Genomic DNA, 9,015 nt, shown 5'->3' with positions numbered 1-9,015 from the left:
TTTTGCGCTGTTGACACACACGAAATCAGCATCACACCACTCCTGGTCACTTTGATTTGTTTAACACTTTTTTTGGTTACTACATGACTCCATATCGTTTTGATGTCTTCAATACTATTCTACATTGTAGAAAACAGTCCAAATAAAGAAAAACCTCTTGAATGAGTAGGTGTGTCCAAACTTTTGACTGGTACTGTATAGTATGACCCACTGCAGTTGTAGGCCTACAGTACCATTGATATTTTGACAACATTTCAATCAAATCTGATTTTATTCGTGACATGCTTGGTAAACAACAGGTGTAGACTAACAGTGAAACGCTAACTCGGGCCCTTCCCAACAATACTGAGAGAAAAAAAATTGAGAAATAATAGAAAAGTAAAACACGTAATACTAAATACACAATGTGTACCAGTACCAAGTTGATGTGCAGGGGTGCGATAGTAATTGAGGTAGCTATGTACATATAACTAGGAATAAAGTAACAGATCATAAACAGTAGGAGCAGCGTTTGTGATGAAGTCAAAACAGTGCAAAAAGGGTCCATGCAGATCGTCCGGGTAGTTATTTTGCTAACTATTTAGCAGTCTTATTATGGCTTGGTGGTAGAAGCTGTTCAGGGCCCTGTTGTTTCCAAAGTTGGTGCAAAGGTACCGCTTGCCTTGCGGTGGCAGAAAGAACAGTCTACGACTTGGGTGGCTGGAGTCTGACCACTTTTAGGGCATTCCTCTGACACCGCCTGGTGTAGAGGTCCTGAATGGCAAGCAGCTCGGCCCCAGTGATGTACTGGGCTGTACGCACTATCCTCTGTAGGGCTTTCCGGTCGGATGCCAAGCAGTTGCCACGCCAAGCGGTGATGCAGCCAGTCAAGATGCTCTCAATGGTGCAGCTGTAGAACTTGTTGAGCATCTGAGGGCACATGCCAAATCTTTTCAGCCTTCGGAGGGGGAAGAGGCGTTGTTGTGCCCTCTTCACGACTGTGTTGGTGTGTGTTGACCATGATAGATCCTTAGTGATGTGGACACCGAGGGACTTTGAAGCTCTCGACCCGTTCCACTACAGCCCTGTTGATGTGTATCGGGGCGTGCTCAGCCCTCCGTTTCCTGAAGTCCATGATCAGCTTCTCTGTCTTGCTGACATTGAGGGAGAGGCTGTTGTCTCTGACCTCCTCCCTAATGGCTGTTTCATCATTGTCAGTTATCAGGCCTACTGCCGTCTTATTATTACTAATAGTATGTCATGTCAATAAAGCAATTCGATTTTGAAAGAGAAATACAAATATCAGAACATCATATCAGCCTACATACCAAGTGTGGTCAGTGTACTGGCAAGTGTATTGGCAAGCAAACCCTTGTTGATCCATGAAGAATAGATGCGTATGGGATAGCTGCGTTTTTTCTCGCGAGAGTTTCTTTGAGTAGCCTACCCCTTTTCCTTTTTTTTCCCATTCGTGGAAGAGCTTTATCAGTGGCAGTCTCCCCCTGTCGTCATAACAGCATAGTACGGCTCTGACACTACCTCCACTCAATACCGAGAGAGAGGGGCACAATAAACAGAAGACATCTGTGTCTGACATCGAGGCAGCGAAGACCGTAATTTAAACCGCGCGTCTTCGCTCCCCAACTAGAAACCCTCCTCACCCCATGAACGGTGCCGGTGACACGGGGTTTAACGTCCTCTAAAGACGGTGACAGGGCGAGGAGGGAACGTTGCCTTCCGGGGGATTCAGCGAAGCAGCAGCTGAATCAGGGTTGATTTGGTTTTGACCACTGGAGGACCCACCACTAACTAGCTGGGTAAGGGTAAACGCACAGCATGAACCCAGCCACGCGCTCCGCGCCTCTCGAGCTCCGTCCGTGCGTGCATCATCAGGCTGCTGTGTCTGTCCTTTTATAGAAATTTAGCTCGAAATGTCTCGATCTAGTCCCGTGCCTCTGTCATTCCCGTCAGTGAGTGGAATGGACTTGGAACATTCGAATCGGGATATGAATTCAATTCACCCAGGCATCATGACCATGCAATTGGACATGGTGAGGTATAGTGGTTGACGGTGCGTATATCTGTGGTGGTGGTGGTGGGGTACAGACTACTGTGCTGATGCTGTTGCGTGTGTGACGCGCCTTCCATGGCGAGACCACTGAGCGAGACGCATGTGTGTTTGTTGGTGTTCCTCGCCTCGCGCACATCTGTTTGGTTGGGGACCGCAGAAGGTAGCCGATGTCTCGTATGTCGTGTTTTTAATAGATTTCATAGACAGTACAGTGGACGACGTGGTGTTTACACGAACATCGACGCTGCATTGGAAACGCAACAAATTATGAGCTAGCGTTATTATTATGGTCCAAATAAAATTGTTGCAAATCGGATGAAACCAGTTTGTTGAGAAACATGGCATTTGTAAGCCTAATCAGTGTTTATTATAGGTCTATTATTAATGTTAATAATAATGTATTATTATTGTTATTATTATTATTATTATTATTATTGTACTTGCGTTATTACACGACTATGGCAGCCAATTTCATAGCCTAGACCTAGTAGCCTAATTGCTGTGATCCTGTGCCATGTTGGACAGATCAACACACATAGATAGCGAGAGAGAGATTTCCTGAACTGGCCATGTCACAAATGTCTGAGGTCTGTTTACTTCAGCTGGCTGTTTGGGTTAGCTTGATAACCGTTACCAGAGCCATCCTGTGTGTGTGTGTGTGTGTGTGTGTGCGCGTGCGTGCGTGCGTGCGTAAGAGAGAGAGATGCTCTCTCCTTGATGTTGCATAACGACTGTCTGTGGCACTGCTGTCAAAATAAGATGGCATGGTTTCCTGCCATAATGCCATATCATCTTCAGACTAGACTATACATCTAGTCTACCTATGTGCTGGGAATCATGTTATAGCCTTATTACTAGATAATGTATAGGGCAATTCCACGATAATGGAATTAGGCTTTGACTCAGATTTTTCACTTTAAAATGTCTGCCAAACAAAAAACAATGATTTAAAAGTAGAACAAACCATACAACTCTATGCACCAGTACAGCTTTGAAACATTTCCACTGAAATATTTGCACAAACAAATTTAGTGGAAGAACTGTGCAGATGCAAACTTTGGTAACGGAATTACGGTAAAATCTCCCTCAGGATTCTATGAGACCACATTTTCCAAAAACTCTGTTAATTAAATATCTGCTCTGAATTAAGATTCAAATATGTTTTTTATTATTATTTTATTTAACTAGGCAAGTCAGTTAGGAACAAATTCTTAATTAGAATGACAGTCTAGGAACAGTGGGTCAACTGCCTTGTTCAGGGGCAGAACGACAGATTGTTACCTTGTCAGCTCAGGGATTTGATCTAGCAAACTTTCGGTTACTGGCCCAACGCTCTAACCAATAGGCGACCTGCCGCCCCAATTCAAAGATGTCTGCCGAAAGAATGGGGTGTCAGCTATGACATGGCACCTTGAGTTTGAACAAATCTAATTTGGTTACTGAACTACAGTAAGTGAAGTGGCTTTACAACCGGTGACAGAATTATGGAAATGGATTATTACATCATGGGCCCCGGATCTGTACTATACAGAAATGCATAGTCATGTTTCACAAGTTTGGACATGGTGCAGTACAATACAATGCAGTACAATACAGCACAGCAGAGTAGGGTAGGGTAGAGTTCAGTACAGTGCAGTACAATACAGCACAGCAGAGTAGGGTAGGGTAGAGTTCAGTACAGTGCAGTACAATACAGCACAGCAGAGTAGGGTAGGGTAGAGTTCAGTACAGTGCAGTACAATACAGTGCAGTACAATACAGTGCAGTACAATACAGCACAGCAGAGTAGGGTAGGGTAGAGTTCAGTACAGTGCAATAGAAGAGTAGAGTAAAGTAAAGGATCGCAGTATAGTAGAGTACAATACAATATACTGTACTCTACTGTACTATGCCACATTTTCTTTACTCTACTTTATTGTACTGTACTGTACCACTGTATTGTCTTGTACTGTTCTTGACTGAGTTCTACTCACTGTACTGTACTGTACTGTCCAAACTTGTGAAACATACAGCACCAGTCAAAAGTTTGGACACACCTACTCATTCAAGGACTTTTCTTTCTTTTTAATATTTTCTATGTTGTATAATAATAGTTAAGACATCAAAACAATGAAATAACACACGGAATAATGTTGTAACCAAAAAAAGTGTTTAACAAATCAAAATCTATTTTATATTTGAGATTCAAAGTAGCCACCCTTTGCCTTGATGACAGCTTTGCACACTCTTGGCATTCTCTCAACCAGCTTTTCCAACAGTCTTGAAGGAGTTTGCACATATGCTAAGTACTTGTTGGCTGCTTTTCCTTCACTCTGCGGTCCAACTCAACCCAAACGATCTCAATTGAGTTGAGGTCGGGTGATTGTGAAGGCCAGGTCATCTGATGCAGCACCATCACTCTCCTTCTTGGTCAAATAGCCCTTACACAGCCTGGAGGTGTATTATGGATCATTCTCCTGTTGAAAAACAAATGATAGTCCCACTAAGCACAAACCAGATGGGATGGCGTATCGCTGCAGAATGCTGTGGTAGCCATGCTAATTCTAAATAAATCACTGACAGTATCACCACCAAAGCACACCTCCTCCTCCATGCTTCACGGTGGGAACCACACATGCAGAGGTCATCCATTCATCTGCTCTGCGTCTCACAAAGATACGTTGGTTGGAAACAAAAATCTTGAATTTGAACTCATCAGACCAAAGGACAGATTTCCACAGGTCTAATGTCCATTGCTCGTGTTTCTTGGCCCAAGCAAGTCTCTTCATCTTATTGGTGTCCTTTAGTAGTGGTTTCTTTGCAGCAATTCAACCATGAAGGCCTGATTCACGCAGTCTCCTCTGAACAGTTGATGTTGAGATGTGTCTGTAACTTGAACTCTGTGAAGCATTTATTTGGGCTGCCATCTGAGATGCAGTTAACTCTAATGAACTTGTCCTCTGCAGCAGAGGCAACTCTGGGTCTTCTTTTCCTGTGGCGGTCCTGATGAGAGCCAGTTTCATCAGCGCTTGATGGTTTTTGTGACTGCACTTGAAGAAACTTTCAACGTTTTAGAAGTTTTTCGTATTGACTGACCTTCATGTCTTAAGTAATGATGGACTGTTGTTTCTTTTTGCTTATTTGAGATGCCATAATATGGATTTGGTCTTTTACCAAATAGGGATATCTTCTGTATGCCAGCCCTACCTTGTCACAACACAACTGATTGGCTCACACGCATTAAGACGGAAAGGAATTCCACATATTAATTTTTAACAAGGCACGCCTGTTAATTGAAATGCATTCCAAGTGACTAAGTAGCTGGTTGAGAGAATGCCAAGAGTGTGCAAAGCTGTCATCAAGGCAAATGGTGGCTACTTTGAAGAATATAAAATACCATATGTGTTATTCCATAGTTTTGATGCCTTCACAATTTTTCTACAATGTAGAAAATAGTCAAGGAAAGAAAAACCCATGAATTAGTATAGTGGCTTGCAAAATTATTCACCCCCCTTGGCATTTTTCCTATTTTGTTGCCTTACAACCTGGAATTAAAATTATTATTTTTTTGGAGTTTGTATCATTTGATTTACACAACATGCCTACCACTTTGAGGATGCAAAATATTTTTTATTGTGAAACAAACAAGAAGACAAAAAAAAATGAAAACTTGAGCGTGCATAACTATTCACCCCCCAAAGTTAATACTTTTTAGAGCTTTATTTTTGCAGCAATTACAGCTGCAAGTATCTTGGTGTATGTCTCTACAAGCTTGGCACATCTAGCCATGGGGATTTTTGCCCATTTTTCAAGGCAAAACTGCTCCAGCTCCTTCAAGTTGGATGGGTTCCCCTGGTGAACAGCCACTGCCTGTTCAACCCGCTCTCATCCAGAAGGCGAGGTCAGTACAAGTGCATCAAAGCTGGGACCGAGAGACTGAAAAACAGCTTCTATCTCAAGGCCATCAGACTGTTAAACAGCCATCACTAACATTGAGTGGCTGCTACCAACATACTGACTCAAATCTCTAGCCACTTTAATAATAAAAAATTGGATGCAATAAATGTATCACTAGTCACTTTAAACAATGCCACTTTATATAATGTTTACATACCCTAAATGACTCTATACCATCTACTGAATCTTGCCTATGCCGCACGGCCATCGCTCATCCATATATTTATATGTACATATTCTTATTCATTCCTTTACACTTGTGTGTATAAGGTAGCTATTGTGAAAATGTTAGATTACTTGTTAGATATTACTGCACAGTCGGAACTAGAAGCACAAGCATTTCACTACACTTGCATTAACATCTGCTAACCATGTGTATGTGACCAATAAAATTTGATTTGATTTGGTGTACAGCAATCTTTAAGTCATACCACAGATTCTCAATTGGATTGAGGTCTGGGCTTTGACTAGGTCATTCCAAGACATTTAAATGTTTCCCCTTAAACCACTCGAGTGTTGCTTTAGCAGTATATTTAGGGTCATTGTCCTGCTGAAAGGTGTACCTCTGGCCCAGTCTCAAATCTATGGAAGACTGAAACAAGTTTCCCTCAAGAATTTCCCTGAATTTAGCGCCATCCATCATCCCTTCAATTCTGACCAGTTTCCCAGTCCCTGCCGATGAAAAACATCCCTGCCACCACCACGCTTCACTGTGGGGATGGTGTTCTCAGGGTGATGAGAGGTGTTGTGTTTGCGCCAGACATAGCGTTTTCCTTGATGGCCAAAAAGCTCAAGTTTAGTCTCATCTGAACAGAGTTTGGGGAGTCTCCCACAGGCCTTTTGGCAAACACCAAACGTGTTTGCTTATTTTTTTCTTTAAGCAATGGCTTTTTCTGTCCACTCTTCCGTAAAGCCCAGTTCTGTGGAGTGGACGGCTTAAAGTGGTCCAATGGTCAGATACTCCAATCTCCGCTGTGGAGTTTTGCAGCCTCTTTGTTGCCTCTCTGATTAATGCCCTCCTTGCCTGGTCTGTGTGTTTTGGTGTGCGGCCCTCTCTTGGCAGGTTTGTTGTGGTGTCATATTCTTTACATTTTTTAATAATGGATTTAATGGTTCTCCATGGGATGTTCAAAGTTTCGGATATTTTTTTGTAACCCAACCCTGATCTGTACTTCTCAACAACAACTTTGTCCCTGACTTGTTTGGAGAGCTCCTTGGTCTTCATAGTGCCGCTTGCTTGGTGGTGTTGCAGACTCTTTTGCCTTTCAGAACAGGTGTATATATACTGAGATCATGTTACACTTAGATTGCACACAGGTGGTCTTAATTTAATTAATTATGTGACTTCTGAAGGTAATTGGATGCACCAGATCTTATTTAGGGGCTTCATAGCAAACGGGGTGAATACATATGCACGCACCACTTTTCCATTTAAAAATGTTTTTTAAAAAATGGAAACGTTTTTTTTTTTTTTTTCACTTCACCAATTTGGACTATGTTGTGTATGTCCGTTACATGAAATCCAAATAAAAATCCATTTAAATTACAGGTTGTAATGCAACAAAATAGGAAAAACACCAAGAGAGATTAATACTTTTTCAAAGCACTGTATGTGTGTCCAAACTTTTGACCGGTTCTGTACGTCTATGATAGGTTCAGATTTGGTCCAGTCCGGTTTGTCTGTGGACGTTAACATCAAGGCCAGGGTGAACTGACCGAATTTCAACTACTTTTCAACGTCCATGAACGTCCGGTGTCGGTCGGTGCTCAGTGGGTGAGGGGGCTGGTTACAGTAAATGGAAAGAGAGGGAGCTAATGGGTAGGTGGCAGTAAGAGCTGGGAGAGGTGACCTTCACTGGAGAATGAGAGCGAAAGGCAGAGAGAGAGAGAGAGGGAGGGGTTGTCCAGACTCAGACTTTTTTAACACTCTTGGTTTAACTACCAGATGACAGAAACAGAAAGAAAACAGTAATGTGCTGAACATAACAGTATGCCAGTGGAACGGAGGACAGTAGCAGGTGACCCAACTGTGGTTTGTGACTATTAAGATTTCCCATTGTAGCCAAATTCAGCTGCAGTAATTCCGTTACTGATTTTTACGTAATTCCGTTACCAATTTTGTAACATAATTACAAGTTTTAATCACTTAATAATTTATGAACAACATTTATATAAGTAAAATCATTATAATGAATTGTTAGGTGTACCATTACGTGTTTCTCCTCTAAACTTTCATTATCCTACCACCACATAAAGATACGTGGGTTTTAGGTAACAGAATTACAAGCCAATATTTCTTAGACTTACAGAAGGTAAACAATTTCTCCAAAACTAAATGTGTGTTGATATTAGTTGGCAGGGGTCTTTACATTGAACATCATCGTTTTTATGTATTTCTGATACATTTGAAGACTTTTTCTAGTAGATGTTTCCTAAGACCCCTTTTCCATCTGTTTATCCAGACATCAAAGCCTTTACTTGTGCCTCATTTTTAAGATGGAAAAAGGTTGAAAAATGTATCTATTTCCAAAATATAGACTCGTATCTTTCATTTGACACCCATTTTGTTATGCTCCTATGAACTCAACATGTTGGTGCTCATGGGTCCTTTTAGATGGAAATGCCCATAGGCTACTCCATAGAGAAAGACAGACAGATTGATAGATAGGCCTAGATTGATTGATAGATATACAGTGGGGCAAAAAAGTATTTAGTCAGCCACCAATTGTGCAAGTTCTCCCACTTAAAAAGATGAGAGAGGCCTGTAATTTTCATAAAAGGTACACTTCAACTATGACAGACAAAATGAGAAAAATAAATACAGAAAATCACATTGTAGAATTTTTTATGAATTTATTTGCAAATTATGGTGGAAAATAAGTATTTGGTCAAAAACAGTTTATCTCAATACTTTGTTATATACCCTTTCTTGGCAATGACAGAGGTCAAACGTTTTCTATAAGTCTTCACAAGGCTTTCACACAATGTTGCTGGTATTTTGGCCCATTCCTCCATGCAGATCTCCTCTA

General features: G+C 41.5%; 1 protein-coding gene across 2 annotated transcripts in view; it reads left to right on the top strand.

Annotated features, from left to right (window-relative positions):
• The first annotated feature begins 1,462 nt into the window (after positions 1-1,462).
• ache (acetylcholinesterase) overlaps positions 1,463-9,015 on the top strand; it is a 35,760-nt gene continuing 28,207 nt past the window's right edge. The window contains exon 1 of one of the 2 annotated variants that reach the window (XM_036957785.1): positions 1,463-1,796. The gene's annotated coding sequence lies outside the window, so the exon portion shown is untranslated. Of the gene's footprint in view, positions 1,797-1,849; positions 2,051-9,015 lie in introns of those variants that run through there. The other variant, XM_036957786.1, reaches the window with a different exon arrangement.

Source organism: Oncorhynchus mykiss, chromosome 21, assembly GCF_013265735.2.
Source record: "Oncorhynchus mykiss isolate Arlee chromosome 21, USDA_OmykA_1.1, whole genome shotgun sequence".
Taxonomy (NCBI): Eukaryota; Metazoa; Chordata; class Actinopteri; order Salmoniformes; family Salmonidae; genus Oncorhynchus; species Oncorhynchus mykiss.
The sequence above is the reverse complement of the archived record's forward strand: the minus strand, read 5'-3'. Positions and strand labels throughout refer to the sequence as shown.